The sequence below is a fragment of the Leptidea sinapis genome, chromosome 15, assembly GCF_905404315.1.
Source record: "Leptidea sinapis chromosome 15, ilLepSina1.1, whole genome shotgun sequence".
Classification (NCBI taxonomy): Eukaryota; Metazoa; Arthropoda; class Insecta; order Lepidoptera; family Pieridae; genus Leptidea; species Leptidea sinapis.
In genome coordinates, this window is record NC_066279.1 from 14,317,243 (window position 1) to 14,341,774 (window position 24,532).

At 33.3% G+C, this 24,532-nt stretch overlaps 1 protein-coding gene across 9 annotated transcripts in view; it reads left to right on the forward strand.

Moving 5' to 3' along the window:
• Nucleotides 1-24,532, forward strand: part of LOC126968160 (cuticle protein 1) — a 77,434-nt gene that overhangs the window by 44,964 nt on the left and 7,938 nt on the right. For 4 of the 9 annotated variants that reach the window (XR_007730165.1, XR_007730159.1, XR_007730167.1 and 1 more), the window contains exons 2-3: nucleotides 2,078-2,259; nucleotides 2,951-3,113. The exons of 1 other annotated variant lie outside the window; for it this stretch is intronic. The gene's annotated coding sequence lies outside the window, so the exon portion shown is untranslated. Of the gene's footprint in view, nucleotides 1-1,669; nucleotides 1,751-2,077; nucleotides 2,260-2,950; nucleotides 3,114-24,532 lie in introns of those variants that run through there. 4 more of the 9 variants (XR_007730163.1, XR_007730162.1, XR_007730160.1 and 1 more) reach the window with 3 other exon arrangements.

A 24,532-nucleotide genomic window follows, 5' to 3' on the forward strand; every position in this document is an offset into this window, starting at 1 on the left:
GTTGCAATATTTATGGCAAGACTAGGTTTATTATGTATAATAAAAAAATCTCATTCAATGACTAATATAATGAATTTTAATGCAGCTTGCTTAGGCCTTCGGTAAATTGCCGCTGACGAGCGCAAAACTATAGTTATTACTAGTAAACTATAGTATAATAAATTAAAAAAAAAACGGTGTTCCAAGTTAGTTATAAATCACACTGCGTCAGAAAATTTCTCAAATTGCGTCGCCATCTTGAAGTTGGAATGAATATAAATTACAAATATTCCATCACAGCATTTGTTACAGTTCTAGCATAAGAAGAGGAATTCGTTTGTAGTTAATTGTAGATTAGAGACTCCACTGTAGCATCGTTGCCAACCGAAACCTCTCATCACTTGTTATGGTTAATGGGATGCGATATTGACCTTTACATTTCTCTCGTCTAGTTGTATGGTACCGTAAAAAGGCATGAAAAGCATTAAGTTTCTCAAAATTGATTCCTTTAAAATTCTTTTTGATGACACTACCACCGCTTCGAAAACGGTGTTCTGATATAGAAGAAGCGGCGCAAGAAACTACTACAGCATTCTTTTTTTTGCGCTCTTCTTTATAATATATATAAAAACTTATATGAAAAAGATCCGAAGTGAGGTTTACAAGTGTAAACTTGGGATTTAAATTTTTCTTCGCACTTTAGGAATAATAAAGGATTGATCAGCAGCAAATTATCATCGATTTAATAGGAGATTGAGGCCAAATTTAAATACAGTTATTGAACATAACATAAACTTAAAAACTAAAACAGTGTTACACTCATATTGACTGGATTCCTGGAGATGTCCAACCAGACGTCGACTTTCTCAAAGTAAATAATATATTCAAGCCAATTTTCATAGTGATCGTTTGAATGGTGTGGGATGTACCGAACATCAATTTTTACTTCATAAATCAAGTAGGACTGTTTTATATATTAGTATATCTACATATATAAAAATGAATTGCTGTTCGTTAGTCTCGCTAAAACTCGAGAATAGCTGGACCTATTTGGCTAATTTTGGTCTTGAATTATTTGTGGAAGTCTAGAGAAGGTTTAAAAGGTGAATAAATAGGAAAATGCTGCTAAATTAAAAAAAACAATAAATTTTTTTTCCTTTGCTGAGTTCATACATAATTTCTATGAGAGAATTTATTGACGCACGGTTTAACAGTTCTGCTGTGAAACAATTTCATTACGACAGCAGGATGCATATTTTACGAAGTAATTTTTGATGTTATGATATTATATTATTGACAAATTGATATAAAAACATTATTTAATTTATTATATACAGAACAGCGTCTGTCGGGTCAGCTAGTTGATCAATAAAAATTAGTTTACTACAATTAAATAGGCTAGTGAATAAGATAAACCTCACAACATTCAAACTTATTAAAAAAATTACATGAATAATTCTCATTTACAATTATGCAAATAACTCTCGCATATTTTCTTTAATAGACCATAACATTGTTATACACTAAAATTTTAAAAACATCATCAAATTAAATGCATAGTAATTAATGCGAAATGAACCAACCGCAAATTGAAATTAATATTCAAAACAGGATTGTACTAAAGAACGCAAAGATCTCTACAACTCAAAATAAATTGATGGATGTTGGCTGCGTTGTATAAATTGGCGGGAAAACATTTCAGAGCTATCAGTCTCACTGTATAGTTGAGAGGAATCATACAAACCACCAGAACAACATGTACGTTAAACTGGTGAGTTTAATTATGATTAAAATAATAAACTTTACCTTTCTAGAAATATTTATAGCAATGATATTAACATACATACAATTACAGACGTTTTATAATACTAGATTTTAACAGTTTTATACATGAAAATGTGTAATGTAATAAAAAATGATTTTCTTTAATGAGCAGTAGTTCAAAAATTATTTTCGTATTTTAAAAATTAATTGGCTTGTACAAAGATTTTAAAGGTAGCTTTAGTTTTTAGAATTGGTTAACAATATCATTCTCATGATCGAAACGTGATTGCCTAAGGATAAAAGTATCCATTCAGTGTAATTTAATTATTTCCAGTTCATCATTAGCGCCCTGGCTGTGGTAGCACTTGCCCGCGAGTACCCTGCCGGCGTCCACGCCGCAATCTGCCCCAATTACCCCTTCTGTGACACTGACATCCAGGAACGATTTACTCCAGGTGGCATGCCCATTCCTGAGTGGGTGCGAAACCCATCTCTTTTACCTGTCGCCCCCACAGAGTAAGTATTTCGTTTGTCACCAATAACAGTAGTGATGTTATAAATATTTAACATATTTATAAGCCATTAGTTCTGTTACAAATAAAATATTTCTCTTCAATTATTAAAAAAATTTCATCAGTGACAAATAGGTACATTTCGGCGCTATTCACCTTATTATTAGTGAATTTAGGGCATTTTCCTGTATATCCTGCATGTAAGTTTGGATCTTTGATGATACTTATATGATCTTCATTTATCACGATATTTTTTTTTGTTTCTTTCTAGGATTTTGGTAAATTCTACATTTAACAACATTAACAGCTTTAGCTCTAATAGCGCGCGACCGACCCAATCTTTTATGGTCATCTACAAAATAAATCATGTGTTTGTATATCTTTTGCTAATATAACCTTTGATATTACCGTTTTAAAGTGAATAAGACTGATGCATCAATAACCATGTTCTGCAGGGTCATCACTTTATTAAATCATTAATTCTTTGCTGTGATTTTATATGATGCTAAAAAAAAGTTACGGGAAATGGCGAATGATTTTGAAATAAATAAACTACTGTATATGTTCCTGTTATATATCCTGTTATTATAGTATGTGTTCCTCAATTCCAGTATTTATAAATAGAGGTTAATATTGCGCCTTTGACGCTTAAAAAATTATTATTTGATCTTGTAAAAAAATATTCTTTTCTACAGGCGCCAATACCCAGCTGGTGTCAACCCTGCGGACTGTCCCAATTACCCTTACTGCTGATGAAAACGGATCTTCTCTTGCCAACCCGACAGTGATATCGACTACTGAAATGTAAATATTTATTTTTGTGATTAAAGTAGATACAATTAAATGTTAAATTACCCACGTTTGGTTGTTTAATTTATGTTTGATATTTCAATACCGACCCTCAGCTTTAAGAAAATATAAGTTTAAACATTTCTAAGATGTTTTAAGATGACACTCGTATTAATAAAATCCATCTTGTACCCAGTTGTGTCAAATATGACGTAAACCTAGTGTATAATACCAAAAGAAGTCTGAATCTACGATCAGCAAGGATTCTATATCTGTAAAGTGATGCTTAAGCACTCAAGTGGTCTAACAATGATAATTTAGATAGTTATAATTTCGCCTTTTTTTATTAAATGGACTATTGATATTTTATATTGAAGTGAAAACTTTTTTAGCATCGTTATTATTTGAAAGTCAATAAAACGAAAAAGAGTGACAGTAAAAAGACACAGAAACATAAATTCATAAGATTTAACGTGGGAGAAAATGAGATAGGAAGCATTGTACAGTGTTTTGGTACCAGGCGATCATAGTAGAAGAACATATTATTGGCTTATGTATGACGCGAGTATACTCCAGGAGAACATAAATATGGTAGTGGTGATGTGTAATGTTTTTCATAGCGGTTAAAATCATTTGTCAACATAGCAATTTTATATAATAAAATAAAACATGTAACAGGATTTCATATGCAGTTTAGAGGTTCATGCACATTTCAGGTTTCACTTCTGACTTGTGTACTTTGTACGCACGCAAATTTGTTTTTATTTATTTAATTTATAAATATATCTTTCTCAAACATGCATGGAAATATTGTAATTATTTTTGAAAAAAGAACACGTGAACGTATCGAATTTTCGGCAAAGAAAACAAAATCTATTGCAGGAGCGTTTTTTGAATTTGGAACATTACCACGCTCCTGCAATGTTGTATGAAACGGCGCGGGCTTGCTGGAGTTATTAAATACTCTTGGATCGGATCTATTTTGTCATTCTTGGCACGGCACAGATGATAATAAAAATTAGCGGCAAAGCTGAAAATAAAAATTAAAATGAGTTCCAACGGTTCAGAGAGTGAAATGGAGATTGATTGTACACGACCAGATTTAAGATCAAAAGCCAAATTGGCAATGGAAAACCTGCTTCCAGCGAAGTCAGAAGAAAAATACATGAAAGTATGTGAAAATTTTATGAGTTGGGAAAACGAGAAAAAGGTGAACCTTTTGCTCAGAAACAGTATTTTTGGCGTATTTTAATGAGATTGCTAAAACTAAAAAGCCATTTATATTATGAGCAATTTATTCCATGCTGAAATGTACAGTTCATGTTAAAAACGGCATTAAGTTGAGAAATTATTGGAATTTAACTACTTTTCTTAAACGACAATCGACCGGATCCAAAAGCAAGAAATCGAAATATTTACAGGCGAAAATATAAACCAATTTTTAATTAAAGCCCCAGATGATATACTGGGTGTACCAAAGTAATGGGAGCTGGGAGGGACGGAGAGTAAGCTGCGCAAATTTATGATTTCAACAATATGGATATCGAATTCAAGCTTCTCGAGGGTGCAGAGAACGAATTTGGGATCATTTTTGAAATCCAACATGGCCGCCGCGCAAATTTATGATTTCAATAATATGGATATCAAATCCGAGGTTCTCGAGTGTGCGGAGAACGAATTTGGAATAATTTAAGAAATCCAAGATGGCCGCTGCGCAAAATTATGATTTCAACAATATGAATATCGAATACGGGGTTCTCGAGGGTGCAGATAAGGAATTTGGGATCGTTTTTGAAATCCAAAATGGCCGCCGCACAAATTTATGATTTCAACAATATGGATATCGAATCCGGGGTTCTCGAGGGTGCAGAGAACGAATTTGCGATCATTTTTTAAATACAGTGTCTATATGTGCGAATAAAGTGTCACAAAATGTGGGTCGTTTTTATCCGAGAAGAGGGAGAGGGAGATTGAGACCGACTGAGATAGAGTGAGAAAGGGTGAACGTAGCATGAAGCAAATGGCACCGCTAGTAAGTAGAATAACTTCGCTACAAGCGTTGTATCATGCAGGTTTAGCGTGCGGCCGCGAGTAAGTAGAACATCTTCCATTCTAGAGTTATATCGTACAGTTTCAGCGCGTGGCAGCGAAAACGTAGAACATCTTCCCCACTAGCTTTGTATCGTGAAGGTGTAGCGCGCGGATGCGAAAAGTTGAACATCTTCCCTACTAGCGTTGTATCGTGCAGGTTTAGCGCACGGCCGCGAGTCAGCAGAAGATCTATTAATTTCTAAGATTCACAAAAAACATTTGGTTTAGAGAACAGATTAGGATAATTGATATAAACGAGATTTTCACTTTGTGTACTTTATACGCACGCCATTTTTTTTTTCTATTGACAGAACAGCTCTGTCGGGTCAGCTAGTAAATATTGTACAATACAGTCAAAAGATGTCACCATATCTCTTCCGATGCAGTATTTTTTGTAATAAGTCATTTAATGTACTTTAAGCCGTGCAACAAATAATCATATACTTAAAAGTTTTTTTTTCCTATTACTTTTTTATTTTATAAATAATGCTTAAATTTGCAATAATAATTTTCGACGTAAACAATTTATGAATAAAATAATTGTCTATTATGTATTATACTGGCTTACATGTGATTCAGAAAGCGAAATTCAAGATGACGAACAGAGTCATTGTTTATATTTTTATTTAAAGGAAACATCCAAAAATCTCATGGTAAATATAACCCTCATAAGTGCTTATAAGTGATACGTTGTCTAAGATACAATTGATATAGGGCACGAAGAGCTCACTCTCTCCGCTCTCACAGCGCAAAAACTATATTATTTGAACAGATTCGTTGTACGCACAAATATTATTATTTTATAGATTAAAATTCAACATATTGATGTATGATTCAGGGTGCTTAGTGCATTGTGTTGACGTAAACACGAGAAGTCTTGATAACAAAATAAAGTATTACAACAACCAATAAAGTTTTCCACGAAGTACGAAAACTTATTTGTTTTATTAGTGATGAAAACAAGATCATAACTACGAATCACTTGAGTAGTTTAACTTGAAGTGAACATAAAGGAATATGCCAAAAAAATATGAGTCTTTTATATTGTGACATTTATGTGAATGTCACGGCATAGGGTACAATAGAGCTTGGTCAGTTTAACTCACAGAAGACCGAATGATGATCCGTTTATCATATCACTATTCTTCGACAATAATTCTTTTTTGTGCCTCGTCAAGTGTAGATATAGTAATAATAATATAAGATTTTATTCAGATAGCATAATTTACATTTATATTTACATTATATCCTTAACTAAATATCTATCACTATCTATTTGTCTATTGACAAAGGCCACTTCCAACTTCTTCCACTCTTTTCTATCTGTAGCTATCCTAGACCATGTCTTGCCTGCTATCGTCCTTAGTTCGTCTGACCATATCTTATAGTGTTCAGTTTCATATTTAGGTTTCTGGGATACCAGTCTGTGTGTGATGTCCCGTCCAGCACCATTTAAGTTTTCTTATAGCATAACTAACATTAGTTAATTTTGTGTTGTCCTTTATGTTACTTTGTCTTGTCTAATGTTTCAAACTCTATGTGTTTTATTAATATTCGACATACGAGGAATATTGAATATTACTGGCTCTTTGGCAACTCTCTAGTTTTTTAATCTGTTTTTGTGTAGACGACCAAGTCTGACAATCATAGGTCAATACAAGAAGTAGAGAAGTAATAATTATAAACTTTTCTTTTTATGTTTGTTTTTATTACTTGACATTACTTCTTTAAGTCCCCAGAAAATTTTCCAAGCACGTCCTATTCTTGTATCAATTTCTTTGCCTTGTTCTTTTTGTGATATAACTTCGATATTGTTATTGCTCACCACAATTGGTTTTACTGTCCTGGTTGTCATGGCTTTAGTTTTTAATATATTCAAAGTGAGACCCATTAGGTATATATATATATATTATTAAGTCATCCGCAAATATTACATTACTTAATTTTATACCATTCATATTTAGGCCTTTTCGATCCCAATTAAGATTTAGGAAGATTTCTTCTAGAACTCCGGAAAAAAGTTTTGGTGAAAAGGGGTCACCTTGGCGTCCACACTCTATATTTATTTATTTTTCTTTCTCTGTTTTATTTTAGTTTAGCTTTACTATTTTTGTAGTCATTTCTAATAACTTTAATATATTTGTTTTGAGCTCCCTGGTTTTTGAGAGCCTGTCATATACTGTCATGTTCAATTGAATCTAAGGCATTGTTGTTATCCATAAAAGACTGACCTGTATAAATACCACTGGACAGGCTGTTATATTTGTTTAACAGCTAATTTTTTGTGCCTATTTGAAGCGCCATAATAAATAATATGGCTGCGAAGGAATGTATTATACCTACTCTGAAGTATTTTTGCGTTTTGAATTAATTTCGTTCGTTTTCTGTGTTATTTATACTTCAAGAATCAACGTAATAAAGTACACATTTTTTTTGTTAATAGTTTCCCACCATCTATCGTTGTTTGCTGAGGTTATCATCACTAGTTTTATTACCGCAGACTCTCGCTACATGGCCAATAGTGCCAAAATGGCGAATATCAAACAGGCACAAAAGCACTTTGACAGCCGCCAGTCCAGTGGTATAAATATAATAAAATAGAAATCTTTATATATATTCGAAATTTGGCTTTGGGTTTATAGTTGCCGATATCGTTTTTATTACCTTTTTAATCAGTGTTATTGTTGAGATTTTCCATTGGTGTGGAATGTTTCCCGTGAATATAATATTGTTAAATAGCTTTTGTAAGACAGAAGCGACGATTTCTTTACAGGATAGGAGCATCTCATTAGTTATATTATGTACATATCACAGTGAATTGCATTAATTTACGAAGATTACTTCAGAACTCTGGAATGAGCTTCCTTGTATGTGTTCCATGACAAGCCACCTTCAAAAGATTTCTGGATCCATCAGATCAAATTTAAGAGATGGTTGGCATCAAACACTCACTTTTGTAGACATGGAAGCTACTCTTAAAGTGAAAGGTTAATATTTACATAATCTTAATCCTTTCATATACAGATACACATAGATATACACGCACAAACACACAAACCCACAAGCGCGCACGCTGAACTCTATCGGCCTTACAAATAAAATTGGCATAAAGTTATATTTATTAGTTAAAAATAAACCAAGAATATGTAAAATGTTAACAAATAGACATTTAACTTACGATTGGTTTGTTCGGACGTTTAACGTTTCCCGCGTTTATTTGCAAGGCAGCTTGTCATTCGGACAACTTCAGAATTATCATTGTATTGACAGTGTCATCAACGATATTGTAAACATTTTGCATATTCTTTGTTTATCATCAGTTGTAACTTTATACCAAAATTATTTGTAAGGCCGTATGACTTTTCGCGTCTTATTAGAATCACCATAGAAACTATATTGATTGTCTATGGCTATAAATAGTGTAGCAACCACATGTTCTTTAAATTTGCAATATACTTTTTGTATTTAAACATATAAAAATACGTCCGGTGATTGCTATGATCATGCAAGGGTGTATGAACTGTGGTGATCACTTAACTTGACGCTCGTGTGAACCTTTTTTCCCTAGACAATAAAACGTACAGCTTTAATCAGTTATATATGCTTCTAGAAGCAATAAAATATTTTTTGTTACCAAACTCCTCCCTCCGAAACAGCTTAACCAAATTTGTTTAATTTGTGTGTATATCGGGTAGGTCTGAGAATCATCTATATTTCATATCCCAAAATGATAAGTGTAACCCAACTCTAAATTTTTTTTTTACAATTTTGTTTACTTTTAATTTATTATAATTCAGCATAAAAAAATACATACAACTTCAAATTTTCACCCGTCTACGATCAACGATGATATAAAAATTTTTCGTAAAATAAACGGTCCAGAAGACTGCTCATTGCTGCAAAGGGACATCGAGACTATTTGGCAGTGGTGTAAAAGTAACCGCATGATGCTGAATATAAAAAGTGTCAACTCATTACATTTACTCGCAAGAAAAATCCATTTGTTCATGATTATTTTATCGATGGTAATGTTCTAGATCGTGTGAATGTGATAAGGGACTTGGGCGTCATCTTTGACTCGGATTTATCCTTCAAAAGCCATTACGATGATATTTGTTCAAAGGCAAATAGGATGTTAAGCTTTGTTATTAGAATCGCCAGACCATTTAAACAGGAAAACTCCTGGATATTATTATACAAAGGTTTAGTGAGAAGTATCCTGGAGTATTGCTCAGTGATTTGGTCTCCAATTTATAATGTTCACCGTGATAGAATAGAGTCAATTCAGCGGCGGTTTGTAAGAGTTCTTTGTAGCAGGTTGGGTGTTAGACGTAAAATTCCGGAATACTCTGAACGCTTACGTAAATTTAACTTGCATAGTCTTGATAAACGGAGATGGGTATCTGATATGTGCGTCTTACATAACATTGCGAATGGTTTTATGGATAGTCATCTATTAAGTTTGATAAACTTTAAAGTTCCAACACGATCTGTGCGTATTCCATGTTTATTTTCGATCAATTCCTCAAATAATAATGTATCGCATAACAACCCGATTATGAGAATTTGTAGAGAATTTAACGAAGTGTGTGCTGATTTTGATATATTCTTTACAAATGTAGACATTTTTAAAAATACTCTTTATAAAACTTTCTAGTTTATCTAAAATAATTTAATGTTTAACTAAATTTCGTTATACTGTAATTACTATTGTGTCCACTTATTAATTTTTTATTTTTTTTTACTGTATTTGGTGAATGATGTGTACAATTTTAATTGGATCTCAGGATCATAAAAATATGCTGTACTTGTTATTAGATGATAGTTTTATCTTGTTATCTGTTATTGTACCTACTTGTAAATAAATAAATAAATAAATAAATAAACACCTATTTTTGTATCGAAATTTTAATATTATTCTATTCCATCCACAGATACGCAATAGGGTTGCAAAGTGGCAATCGAACATAATTATTATTGTAGTACGATATATTTGGTAGGTCTGAGAATCGGTCGTCATCAATTTTTATAACCCAAAAAATTTTAATAATTGAATTTTTTATTTTATTTATTTATGGCAATACTACGTTTGCTGGGTCAGATAATATTTAATCCAATGCTTATATTTTTATAATTAAAATAATTATAATATATAATAACTTTTATTGAGATAACCACGGTTAAATGAGAGTTAAGTTAGTAAGTAAGCACGGTTAAAGCCGTCCACGGATGCGGCGAAAGAAAGGTATATGTCAAGGTTAACGCCATTCAAACCAGTGAAATATTGATATGTTTTTAAGTCCTTCGCTCGATGTAATAGATTTTTGCTTTCTACGTACGAAGAAAATTTTTTACTAAAAGTTTTTGAGGGGGCACGATACGAATTTAACTAGACGAGAGAATCGAGAACCCTAGTCCTCTCTGGAGAAGGTTGCGGAATGTGGTTGTTACTTTGGTTTTGGAATCGGTGTTCTCCCGCCGCCTCTCACGTACAACTTCGTACATAGTTACAAACCTACACCTACCTACCTTGGCTGACACCGACTCCAAAAATAACAATACATAATTGTAACTAGATTAATTAATTTGATCATTAAGATTGTATAAAATACGCAATTTCTTTTTACTTTTTAGTGCATTATATCTATTGTTATGGGATATCTTTTTTTAAAGTCGGCTGTTTTTTGTTAATTTTTATTTATTTTTTTAGTTTTAGTGAATCTGAAGTACACTAACTAATAATTTGTCTAAATATGTGTAGACCTAAAATATTTTTCAATACAGTAATGAACTTAAACGCATTGCAATTTGATTACAGACACTTCATCTCCCGAGATAAAATCTTTTGCTTTCGGACAGTATTTCTTCGAATTCTTTCCCTTACTGCTTCAAAGCAGGTCAACCACCTTTTTCGTGCGAACACTACGTGAACGGCCAGATCTTTTTCTGTCACAACCAGAGGAGGTCTCATTGTACCTATTAACAGCCCATTACACAAACATTTTACTAACACCAAGCGTATTGAGAGTTATAGAAATTGCATTTGACTCCATACCTTCTTTGTTTAATGCAATCACAGCGATTCGGTTCTCTTTATCACCCCACTCCATTTTTATATCGCGAAATATTGTACAATGTAATGGCATCAAAATGAGAGCAATGAACAATCATATAAAAACGACAGATTCCAAATTCAAATGGATTGTTTTTTTTTGTAGCAGTATTTATGGCCAGATTTAAATAATAAAGTAATAAAATGATATGCATTGATACAGTATTTGTGTAAACAGTTTTTACATTACCGCTTTATAATTGCCAATTTTTAAAGTATGTAAAATGGATTTAGTATGCCATTGCGGACTTTTCTGTAGAATTATACATATAAGATACACAATTCCACCACCAATACATTATTTTGTTATGTCTCAAAGGTTTTGAACAGCGTTTTTGTTGAGATCTCCCAGAAGGCTTCTTTTTTTCCGATGCCTCCAACAAATATTACAAAAATATAAAAAAATATAGGCAAAAACTTAACAAATTATATACTCAAACCTTCCTCCAGAATCACGCTATCTATTTCTGAAAGCAACATAAAAATCAGTGCAGTAATTTTTGAGCTTATCGCGAACAGACAGACACGGCGGAGGAATTTGTTTTATAACATGTGACTAAGGCTAGGGTTACTATGGATGCGAGTTCTGACAATAATTTGTTCTGACGAGTACGTAACGCTCGAGTGGTTCTGACGACGTCGTGCATGTTCTGACTCGTTCGTCGTTTTCAGTGTAAACACTGTCATTGGATGCCAAGCGTTTGTTTCTTCTGACGAGTTCTGATGGATTCGTCAGAAGAAACAAACGAAATTACTGGGCAAACGAGACTTAACATCTTATGTCTCAAGGTGACGAGCGCAGTTGTTATTTATAAATTTATTTATAAACATATCCCGATCTCTTATTATTAATTCATGCAAAATAAAAAATCTATTTAGTAGTTTTGGCTTTCATAATGTTTGTGAAAGTTTCCTGCTTGCTCCTGTGATGTTTTGCAAGAGAATGTGGACGGCGATAATCACTTAATATCAGATGTACACCCGTACTCTTGTTTGTCATTCTCTTGCAAAAAAATCGCTTATTATTTTAATTATGTTAGAGTACAACGTATTACATTTGAAAATTTTAGTATAAATTTTTATCAATAAAATTATAATGAAAAATTAAGCTGACCTGTACAAATACCATTAAAATAAATACTATCGGTTTAAAAAACACTTTTACTTAAGTTAATCTTATCTATACTCGTAAATGGAAAGCTATTTTCGTTAGGTTATACTGTGAAAACTACTGAACCGATCGAAATAATACTTATATCTAATAATTTACTTATATACGCAATACAAATTGTTTGAAAGTGTTTGATATCAAAATATTAGATACTTCTCGTTGGTTTTACGAAAAGTTACTGATGTCATTTTACTGATTAGGAAATTTACTTTCGATATCAGTCTTAACTTTTTTTGATATCTGTAATAGTTACGGAATAATCGCCTGGTCACACTTAATGATCACATCCTGTATAGTTATAAATTTCCGTAAAATAACGACTAGTTCGCTGTACCAGTTTGAGGCGCCTATGCACACGATGCCGGCTAGAATATGTGTACCACAACGGCGCCTATTTCTGCAACATTATTGTGTTTCGATCATAAGGGCGCCGTAGCTAGTGAAATTACTGGGCAAATGAGACTTGACATCTTATTTCTTGAGACTTGATATCTCAGAATTTTTGGGTATTTCAAGGATCCTTAGCGGCACTGCATTGTAATGGGCAAGGCGTATCATATATACATTAAATGATAAAATAAATGATAAGTTCAGGATAGAGGTATACAAACGAGGTTATGTTTTAGATAAGTTAAAGTATATGAATGGAAAAATAGCTACTTAAGTTTATTTTACTAGTACACTGAGCACAAATTCAAGAAATACATTAATGCTTCTTTGATAAACAAGGCTTACTATAGTAACGTAGATTATATAGAGGATAATGATACATGGTTCCTGTCTGTTTCAGCGCAGGCCACCTAAAATTGTATAATATTATATTATATTTAATATAATATAACAACTTAGCCTATTAGCTAAGTTGTTATACTATTTAAAAGAAATGAGTTTCTTATCAGTTCTTCTCTCCATGATATAGCCCCTTTACAAACTGATGTAGCTTCATAACGTTGACCAAGTGTTTTTGGAGTTTACTCCATAAGAATCGATTTTCATATAAGGCGCCCGGTATGAGAAAAATATGGACAGTTAAATCTGCTCATCAAAGTTTGATAGTAACGTTTTTCTCATTTAAGTAAAAACACTTTGTCAGCTTACAAATAAGACAACAATTAGCATTGTATTTTCCTGTCGGCCACCTAGCGTTACTTTTGAAAATTATTGCAATATGTTATGTTATTGTCTCTATAGTAGATATATTCTATATATCTATTTATTATTTTTAGTTCATCGTCTGTGCCCTGGCTGTGGTAGTGATTGCCCGGGAATACCCCGCCGGTATCGACGCCGCAATGTGCCTCAACTACCCCTTCTGTGACCATAAAATGGCATCTAAACTTTCCGAACAAAGCATGCCCATGAGTGGATGGGTGCACAACCCACGCATGTTGTATATGGCTCGTAATATGTAAGTGTCAATCAACATTAACAATATTATTGATAAATATTTAGGGCTGATTTCACCACCAACACTTCGAACCAAGTTTGCGCTCGTAAACAAGTTTACAGATTCAATACTGATTTCAACAACACAGAGTAAACGCTATTATAGCCTATCAGCCGTTCCCAATATACTATCTACAGGTAGAGATAAATTACTGCCTTCTACTGTCAGTAATTATCTGTCAATAATCTGAAGCTGTCCCAGAATACCCGATAAGTCATTCTTATCGCCTTATATTGGGACGCGTGAATTGCGATTTCCATACATACTTCTATCGCTGGTGAGCTATACGTCGTTCTATTGCCAGACAGCGTATACGGATAAGGTGAGCTACCTCCGATAATTTTATTGGGACAGAAAAGTCAACGATTGTTGCGATTTTTATCTCAAGTAAGAGATAGACTGAATATTGGGAACGGCCGTAAACGCGATTAATTGCTGGCCGCCGTTCAACATAATATTTGGTCGCAATCAAGACCTGACATTGTCGTTATCGTATTAGAAACTTGGATGTGTAACAAATTCGCTTTGTTCAATTACTTATAAATGACAGTTTTGACAGGCATTTGATCATTATGGGTATGTTCCGATATGCACTGCGAGCACTGCACAGTGCTATCACTGTAGAAAATTCGTTCCGTTATGGACTGCCAGTATACTGCCGCAGTACCCTAGGGAAATATATGAGTCATAAATCGCCGCCATATTCTACTGTGAGCACTGGCGTTTTCGAGGTAAGGTACTCGCAGTACTTTGATCACGTGATCAGTAAAAACCACTCGAGTGCCTAAAATATTGATTAAAATATTTTTAATTTGACAGTACTCCAACAAAAGTTTTTTTAATAAACTAGAAAACTTTAATACACTCATTTGAATGCTGTGTCAAAAAATACGGCTGACAGTATACGGGATTGCGTTCCATTTTAAATTGTAACCAGTATAACTGGCTATAAAGGAAGGGCTTCACAGTATACTAAATTGACGTCACACTGTACAGTGGTCGCAGTGCATATCGGAACATACCCTCTATTGTTTATGACAAGTAAACTCAGGTTATGTCAACACACTCAAAAGGTATTAGTGAGATCGCTTTGTGTTTAATCGAGATCAAGACTGTCATTTGAAATCATTTACGTAAAACTTGTGAACTCAGTTTAAGGTGTCATTCGTCAAACATTTTATGATATAATCGATTTTTTTGATAATAAATATGTATTTTATTATTTTGCAGGCGGCTTTACCCTGCTGGTGTCGACCCAAGTAGCTGCCCCAACTATCCTTTCTGCTGAAGAACACGCAAAAATATGCTTACTGTAATCCCCAAAGGACTGTCATCAAAACCATAACTAAAAAATAAAAATCTATAACCGATCAAAATTATTTTTTCATTTGCTGTCACTCTTACATTAACAGAGCCGATGTCACCATACGCAAAAATCTGCCATAACTACTTCAGTGCCATAAAAAAACTACGATTCTCTTAAATTATGCTTAGATTTTCATCAATACAATTGTAAATACCTGTTAAATTTCTATCTTAAGTGTTTTACTTTCTTGACCAAAATCTTACCTTGAGACTACAATTACTTGCCAATTATGAAATTATTTACTTAACGGCTTAACCTTTTTTTTGTTTTTTCTTTATTTCACATCATGTGGCCCGCCGTGGTCGAAGCCGAAGCACGAAAACACCGTATGCCCTTAGAAGAACATGACAGAAGTAAAAACATCATCATTATTTTCAATCCATCATCGTTCATCATTTTGAAACAATAAAACTGTTAGGAGATGTTAAATGTTTTAGTGCTGAAGGGAATGTTTACAAACATTTATAACATTTGAAATCATGACATCAATGACACGGCACGACGCCGAGCATGCTAGAACGTCCCCGCACTCTCTGCATACCCCGCTGTCGCCTGGATATAAAATTTACAAACAATTAATAATAACAAATGTTTTATTTGTTACAATTTTTTATGACAGTAAGGGACTAGACAAGCAGGACGTTCAGCTACAATTTGGTAACTAGCATATTTGTTCCAAAATGGTTACTAACATGAAAAGATTTCATAACATTGTGATCAAATGTTTGTTAGAAAATGTGAGAGGAGGGGCCGAGAAATCGCCAAAATGTGGCTCACGACTTACGTCATGAAAGATACGATCTTCTGGAACTTATTATAATAGGAATAATAGTGAACTAGCAATGCGCGGTATGAAGAGAGTCATAACAGCGAAGTTCGATTGGCCAGCCTTCAGTTGAGAGACATCTGAAAATTAATATCTACATTAAGAAACAACTAAGGAACACTGGAGATAAGCAACAGCTCTTAAAAAGGAATTAATGCACGTTTATTTGACGCTTTCTAAGGTCGGTGATGTTATAATGATTCCTCAGGCGCAGTGATCACATTCTATCTTCTTAAATCTAATATTTTAAAGCAAATGCTTGTTCACTTTAACACATAAAAGTTACTTCATATAAAACATTTTGGCTTTAATAGGGGACGCCCGACTACGGATGCAGGTGTTGAACTCAACAAGAATAATTTCGAGGCCCGGGAGGAATCACATAATGCACTTGGTATCTTCTGCTATTTATCTAAGACTTTCGATTGTGTTCAACATTCAAAACTGGTCAGGATGCTATGTCACTATGGTATAAAAGGATCTATACTCGATCTTCTGATCACATATTTAAATAATAGAATTCAGAGAGTCGATGTGAATGTCAGGAGAGCTCCTGGGTCTCCTCTCGGTGTGGGGGTACCTCAAGGGTCTCTTCTTGGACCGTTCCTCTTCCTAATTTACGTAAATGATGTACCTTACCTTGTAGAAAAAAACACAAGGTAGTATTGTTTACGGATGTCACTTCACTCTTATTCAAGGTGATAAATATCCAAGTTTTATATGACGAAGTAAACAATATTCTATCTGACATCGTGTACTGGTTTAGCGCCAATAGCCTATTGTTAAATAGTCATAAAACTAAATATATTAAATTTACTGCGCCAAATGTCAAAAATTAAATATTTTATTAAACGATGAGGTGGTAAAATTTGATTCCAAATTGCAATGGGGCCCCATATTGAAGGATTAATAAGCTTAGTTTTGCAGCATATGTGACTAAAAAAAATACTTGCATAGATACGGTGCGACTAGTATACTTTAGTTATTTGTTATAGTATTATATTCTATGGTAGCTTGTTATGGGGCAGAGCAACAGATATTAATACGATCATTGTGCTGTAGAAGAGCTATTAATTATAACCTAAGTATGTCGAGGCCTAATCATTAAGAAAAAATATAAAGAAATAAAATATTTTGACTGTTGCATCTATATTCTTGATAATGTTATATATGTTCATAAGCACATTGAGGAATTTGCTAGAAACTGTAACAATCATAATGTTAACACGAGGAAAATTTAAAAAAAGTTGTTGAAAAACGTTTGTGTATTAAAATTATTATACCAAAAATGATTTTCTTAATGATACTATAAACTGGGAATTGAGCGAACACCCTAAGGCTCTTTAATTATAATATTTTATTGTACGATATTACATTATAATCCATATTTTTATAAGATAAAAAGGCCGCTGAGATTCTCACGCCCTTTCTTCTTAGGTCAGAACTAGCCAGCTTTACTTTTTTGAATGGATGGACTTTAAAAAAGAAGAAGGTTCTCCATTCGTCAGTATTTATCGGTGTCAGCCAAGTTAGGTTTGTTACTTCATACTTAGTTATGGCTGGGATGTGCTTGAGTCGTACGCGCGACGAGAGAAGGCAGGAGGCAAGAGTAGGGCGGGAGGACACCGATTCCAAAAATCGTAACAAGAGTTAGATTAATTAATTAGATAGCATAAAAATGTGCAATTATTTTATACTTTTTAGTGCAAATTATATCTATTGTTTTGGAATAGTGTTTTTGAAATTCATTCTATTTTAATTTAATTTTTTTTTAATATAAATATTTAAATTTCACCTTGAATATCAGGTATGTAAGCTCGTTTGTCATACTCTTCCATAAAAAGGCCCTTAAACGAAACTCCAGACATAATGTAGTGTAATGGTATGTATTAATTTATCACTACACTAACTCTTTATATTTCTAACAAAAAAAAAATAGACATAATAAATTCTTAAGAACTTTATTCTTTATTTATTTATAAAACTTATTACACAATACATTAGGGAATACGAGTACACATTCACATACACACTTACTCACACAAACGCTCACATACACACACACCCACACCTTATTAGTGTTAAGTAGGTACCTACTTAGTGATTATAGATATGGAAGAGCGGGATCTTCTGACACAGGTTTTGTCACCTAAAAGAAGGTCCCAACCAATTATATCAGGTAACATAACTGTTGGTACCAATAAAGAAATTTGAAATTTGAATGTAAACAATACACACAGCACAACAAATCGATTGGAATGCTCGTTCAAACTTATTGATGCACTTTGCGAGCGCTTCCGACATAAATAAAATTCCGATAGGTCTGCGTGCAGTGTGGACACAAGACAGGTTGCCTTGATCAAGACCTATCATTCTTCACAATGAAGCACGAACCAGTCCTATCAATAATTAGACCAGGGTCGATAATTTTTTAAACCAAAAAATGGAAAAGGAAGAGAATATGATAAAAATGAAAGGTAAAATAATGAACGGACGATCTGAGTTAAGTGTAAGAAATGAATTATCTCGATTTCAGGCAAAAGTACAAGTCCTATGGAAAAAAAGTGAAATTTCAAAGTTGTAGGTAATAAAAAATCTAAATCTTTGTTCGTTGAAATCTCTACTTCCTGATGGTATAAAAACATACAGTACTTTACAGCAATAAATAGGCATCTACGCATATAATTTTAAGAAGATACTACAACTTTCTCAAAATATTGTAGATGTCTGTCTTCGATTGAAAATTAGGTTCCTTTTTTGATATTAAGTCAAAATAAGGTGAAAAAATAAATATTTGAAATCAAAAACAATCTTAATATACAGGTATATAAAAGTATGTTTGGGACATAAAAAGTTAGGTTTGCACCAAATTTCGTGGAATTTTTTTTTGTTAAAGATAAAAATAAAAAACCAGAATTTGCTTATTAGAATCTGTCACATAAATTTTGAGGTTAGGTACATCAAAAAAAGCGTAAATACAAAAGTTGTAGATTTTTTTATTGCCTACTTTAATGTTTACCTACGTTAATTTTTTTATTACTTTGCTATTATTTTTTTTTCAATCGGATTTGTAATCATTAAGGTCAAAAAATATAACTTATGAATGTTAAATTTGTACATTTTACCATTTAGTTTCACTGCGGCAAAGTTGAGCTTTTTGAGAATATGAGTGGCAAGATACACATCGCCACTGTCTCAAATGAATATTAACTTCAACATTTTACGCAATATTTATGCAACGTTAATGTAAATAATATGTAAAGTGAAGCAAAAAAAATATTTTAACGTTTACAGAGCCTACCTGCAATGTGTGTTATATTATCATTGTCTTGCAACACATAACTCAGGATATGACTAGTTTAGAGCGAGATAATTTGTGTTAAATTGTGTCAACAGTTTCTATTTCGAGCTCTACAAAGTCTAAAAATAATCGATCACATTGATTGTATCACACAAATATTATTAATTTTATAGATTTATGATTGATGCTTAATCCGTTGTGTTTACGCAATCACAAGAAGCCTTGATAGCAAAATACAACAAAATAAAATATTACACCAACCGATAAAGTTTTCCATGATGTACGAAAATTTATTTGCTTTATTAGTGATGAAAACAAGATCACTAGAGTAGTTCAACTTGAAATAAACTTAAAAGAATATGCCTGAAGAAACATGTAAGTATCTTATTTTGTGACATTTATGTGAATGTAAGGGGTAAAATAGAGCTTGGTCCATGTAGCTCTCAGAAGACTGAACGAAGCTAAGCTTGTGCGCTAAGCTTGTGCGCTAATCAAAAAAATATCCATTTACCATATCACTACTCTTCGACAATACCTCTATTAGTGCCTCGCAAAGTGTAGGGATAATAATAATAATATAAGATTTTATTCAGGTTTCATTTACATTTCATTTTACATTTTTAAGTAAATATCTATCTCATCTCTCATAAGCATTCTGTGTAATGTACTCTTCTAAGGACTTATTTATCTTTTCAAGATTTACTTGTAATGGTCAATCATACCAGTGAAAAATTAAAATATTATTAAGTATATCACTCGAAATTTTAATAGATTTTTGTTTTATATTAATCATAAATTTTAATTTTCACTGAGGTTCTACATCTTCCTGCGATTAACTTTTTATTAAGAGTTCCAAGGCAGCATGATTCGAAATTAACAAGACCAAAGTCGTGGGCAAAAGCTAGTAAAGGTATATAAAAATAAAAATAAATCTATCCAGAATTGACAATTAGATAAATCAACTCAAACTAAGATACTAATTGCACCCAGATCTAAATTTTTTAAGGCGCGTTAGGGAACAATAATTATCAGAGTGAATATGCGTGCGCACACCGACACTATATTTCGAGACCCTGACTTCAGCTACCACTAGCCTCTAGTAACTAACATGTTCTGAATCACAACCAATAGAGTTAAATAAATTTCAATATGTATAGGATGTAAAAAAAGCATTTATTTCTAACTATATAAAAATTATTTAACGATATTTAAATAAACTTTATTTAATTATATTTGTTGGTATAATAATATTTTCATTGGTTGTATTTAATACCTTCTTTATCTTTCTACAAACGTTAATCAGCACGAGGACATTTTTTAAGGATTTTTGTTTTGTTACGTCAAAGAACTGAGTACACACTTTTTTATTTTCGGTTTCAAAGAGCTATATTAAAGAGATATCATAATAATATATAATAAACCAATTATATTTAATGAATCAGTATCGAATTCGTTTAATTAGCAGAACCAGAAAAATGGATAACATTGCAAACAAAATAAATAGGTATATTGTTATGTGTAGTTAACCGCATTGACGAATAAATAACACGCAAACAGGATTGAATTGCGGATTCTCAAAGATCAGTTCACTCTAAAAAAAAATTGGTATTAACGTGTATAAATTGGCGGGAGCAGATGTTATTCATCAGTCTCACTGAATAGTCGAGAGGATTCATACATACCATCACAACAACATGTACGCGAAACTGGTGAGTATTTTTAAGTAATATTTTATATTATATCTACTCAATTTGTTATGTTTTTAAAGTGATAACCCTCACTTCTGGGATTAATTACACAAATAGAACTCAAATCAAAATTGAAAACCTGAGAGTTGAACAGAGCATACAAGATTTTATCAAGGATACGTCACTCGAACGGTTGGCTCAGTAGGAAAGAGCGCTCGCACGGAACGCGAGAAGTCGCGGGTTCTAGTCCCACACCGTTGATAAAATTTTGTTTTTAGTATTATTTGTGTAATTATATCTACTGGTTAAACAGTGTGTTTTGCCAGTGATGACACGTGCAGACGTCGTTTCTAACTATGGGCCTTATGAGGAAGCAAATGGTCGCTCAGAGAGCAATCTAGAGGTATGCTCGGAGTCTCAATCTGAGATCGAATCAGAAATGAGGAGATCCGTAGGAGAATCAGTCACTGACATAGCCCAGATAATTGCGTAACTGAAGCGGCAGTGCGTAGGGCACATAGTTCGACGAACAGATGTCCGTTTGGGCAATAAAATCATCGAATGGCGACCACGTACCGGAAAACGCAGTGTTGGTAGGCCCTCATAAGACCGATCATCATGTAGATCTTTGGGGGAGGCCTTGTCCAGCAGTGGACGTCTTTCGGCTGAAGTTATACAAAAAAGTATAATGCCACCAACTTAACTTACTTATTTACCATTCATTCGTGATCACGCTAACTGAAATCTAAGGGAATCATCTAGATACATTTAAAAATTTTTATTTCGAAAAAAATAATATTCATATTCAGTTATAGTATTTTAATGTTTTAATGTTATTTTATCAACAAATGTATAAGAAAAATTAAGCGTATTTGTACAAATACCATTAAAACAAGGAATAACGATATAAAAAACACTTTTACTGACTGAAACCTATACCTTTTTTGTAGTTGTTTAGACTATAGTATTGTTTTTGATAAATGATGATAAAAAAATTAAGATATGTTCCAGAAATCAGATTTCAATTTAGCATGGTATAAAACAATAGATATATATTAAGTAATAAAATGAAATGATATGAATGACGTTATGTTTTAGGATAAGCAAAAGTAAATTATAAATTCTAAAAGCAAATATTGGCGTAGATTCTACAGGATGAAAAATAGCACTCTGTAGCAGCCGTTTTAAGTTAGCGGACCATTATGAGTAAGGGGTTGATCTTAAAAGTAGGTAATTTGGCCATGGGGGTCTGAGGTAAAAGTTCATTTTGGAAAAGGGTTCACTTGTCCAAAATAGTTTGGGGATCCCTGCTGTAGATGAAGCCACAACCTGAGAGTGGCAAAAGGACATCTAAATATTTATGAACGATATCACCGGAACGGTTGGTTCAGTGGAAGAGCGCTCGCACTATACACAAATGTTGTTTACAAATTTAATTTATTAAATAAATCCTAGAAGTGAGGGTTATCACTTTAAAAAATTATAAATTATTTAGATTTGAAAAGAGCGACATCTCAAGTCAATTTCCTAATACTTATGCAAATATTGGGGTTGAGCAGGTTATCAACTGTAAAGTTGATCCTGTACATGAAGCCACAACCTAAGAGTTGCACAAGACATATCAAGATTTATGAACGATACGTCACTCAAACGGTTGGCTCAATGGAAGAGCGCTCGCACTGAACGCGAGAGGTCGTGGGTTTTAGTCACAAATCGTTAAAAAAAAATTATGTAAAAGGAAATAATATTAAATTTATATTATTTTTTTTTAGTTCATCATCTGTGCCCTGGCTGTGGTAGCCCTTGCTAAGGAGTACCCCGCCGGCGTCGATGCCGCAATGTGCCCCAACTACCCCTTCTGTGATGCTAAAATGGAGGCTGAGATGATCGCACGTAGCATGCCCATGTCTCCATGGATGTTCAACCCACTCATGTGGTCTATGGCTAATATGTAAGTGGCAATCTATATTTTTATCTGATTTTGATATTTATCTGCAATGCAAAGCTCATGGTCGCTCAGAGGGCAATGAAGAAGGCTATGCTGGGGGTTTCCTGCGATATCGAATCAGAAATGAGGAAATTCATAGAAGAACCAAAGTCATGGACCCAAATGATTGCGAAACTGAAGTGGCAGTGGGCAGGGGGCATAACTCGCCAGATGGCCGCCGGGCCAATTTTTTATAATAATATGGCATATTAAAAACATATATAATAACTTTAATTTTCAAAACATGAAACTGATTGTCTGGTACAGGATCATCCTGCCATTATAGTATAATGTCCATTGCACCAAAGGTTTATAAATACTTAGTCATATGATCGATTTTATTAATGAAAAATATATCTTTTATTATTTTTAGGCGCCAATACCCTGCTGGTGTCGACCCAATGAAATGCCCCAACTATCCTTACTGCTGATGAAAACCCTACGAATCCGAACACTCAAATATAATAACTGTTATCTCCCAAAGGACTGCCATGACTATGAAAAAAAATCTGTAATTGACTACATAACCAAATTATGCAACAATTAATCTAAAATAAATCAGTTGTAATAAAGTATAAAATTATTTTTTTAAAACAGAGGCGTAAATTCCAATATACATTATAAATTACTCACATAACTGTTTTATTTTACGTGGTCTTATCGTAGTCTTACCTAACCTACACGACAAGAGAGTCACATTTTCCTGTGGCTGCATGTGAAGTTTGCCTGGGTACAACCACAGAGTAGGGATAGGTAGTAAGCTATAACACATAACTATGCTTATCCAGTGGAAAGCTCTTTCGCACAGGCATCCGGCTAGATTACCACAACGTCGGCTATTTCTGCTGTGAAGCAGTAATTTGTAAACATTACTGTATTTCGGTCTAAAGGGCGTAGCTAGTGAAATTAGTGGGCAAATGAGACTTTACATCTTATGTCTCAAGGTGACGAGCGTTTGTAGTGCCACTGAGAATTTATGGGTTATTCATTTAGTATCCTGCCCGGCACTGCATTGTGATGGTCAAGGGCCAAGGCGTATCGTAGCTCTCTGCTATTAAGTCAGCAAGTTCATAGTTCGAAGCCAACCCGAATTGTTTACATTTTTGTGGGAGGGATGGATAATAATAATAATAATACTTTATAACATCTTTTTCTTACACTCACTGCACGTAACTTAATTTACTAAATGTACAATATTTATTGTATAATACTAATTATGAACATCTTTTTATCGTTAATTGCAATAATAATAACATTTGAAAACGGTTTTGCAGTGATATTAAAATGGGTGGACCTCTGACCGCGAAACTAGTTAAAACTGTATCTTCTGGGTCAGTGGTTCCTCGACAAATGACAATGGCCAATGACATAATAAATAGAAATAAAATGTGTATGTGTGTGTGTGCGTTTAATAATTAGTGAGTAGGTTACAGTAGACTTTCCGTTTCTGAATATGATAATTGTTTAAGATGGTTTTTAAGGCGGTGGTTTTCTTTTTT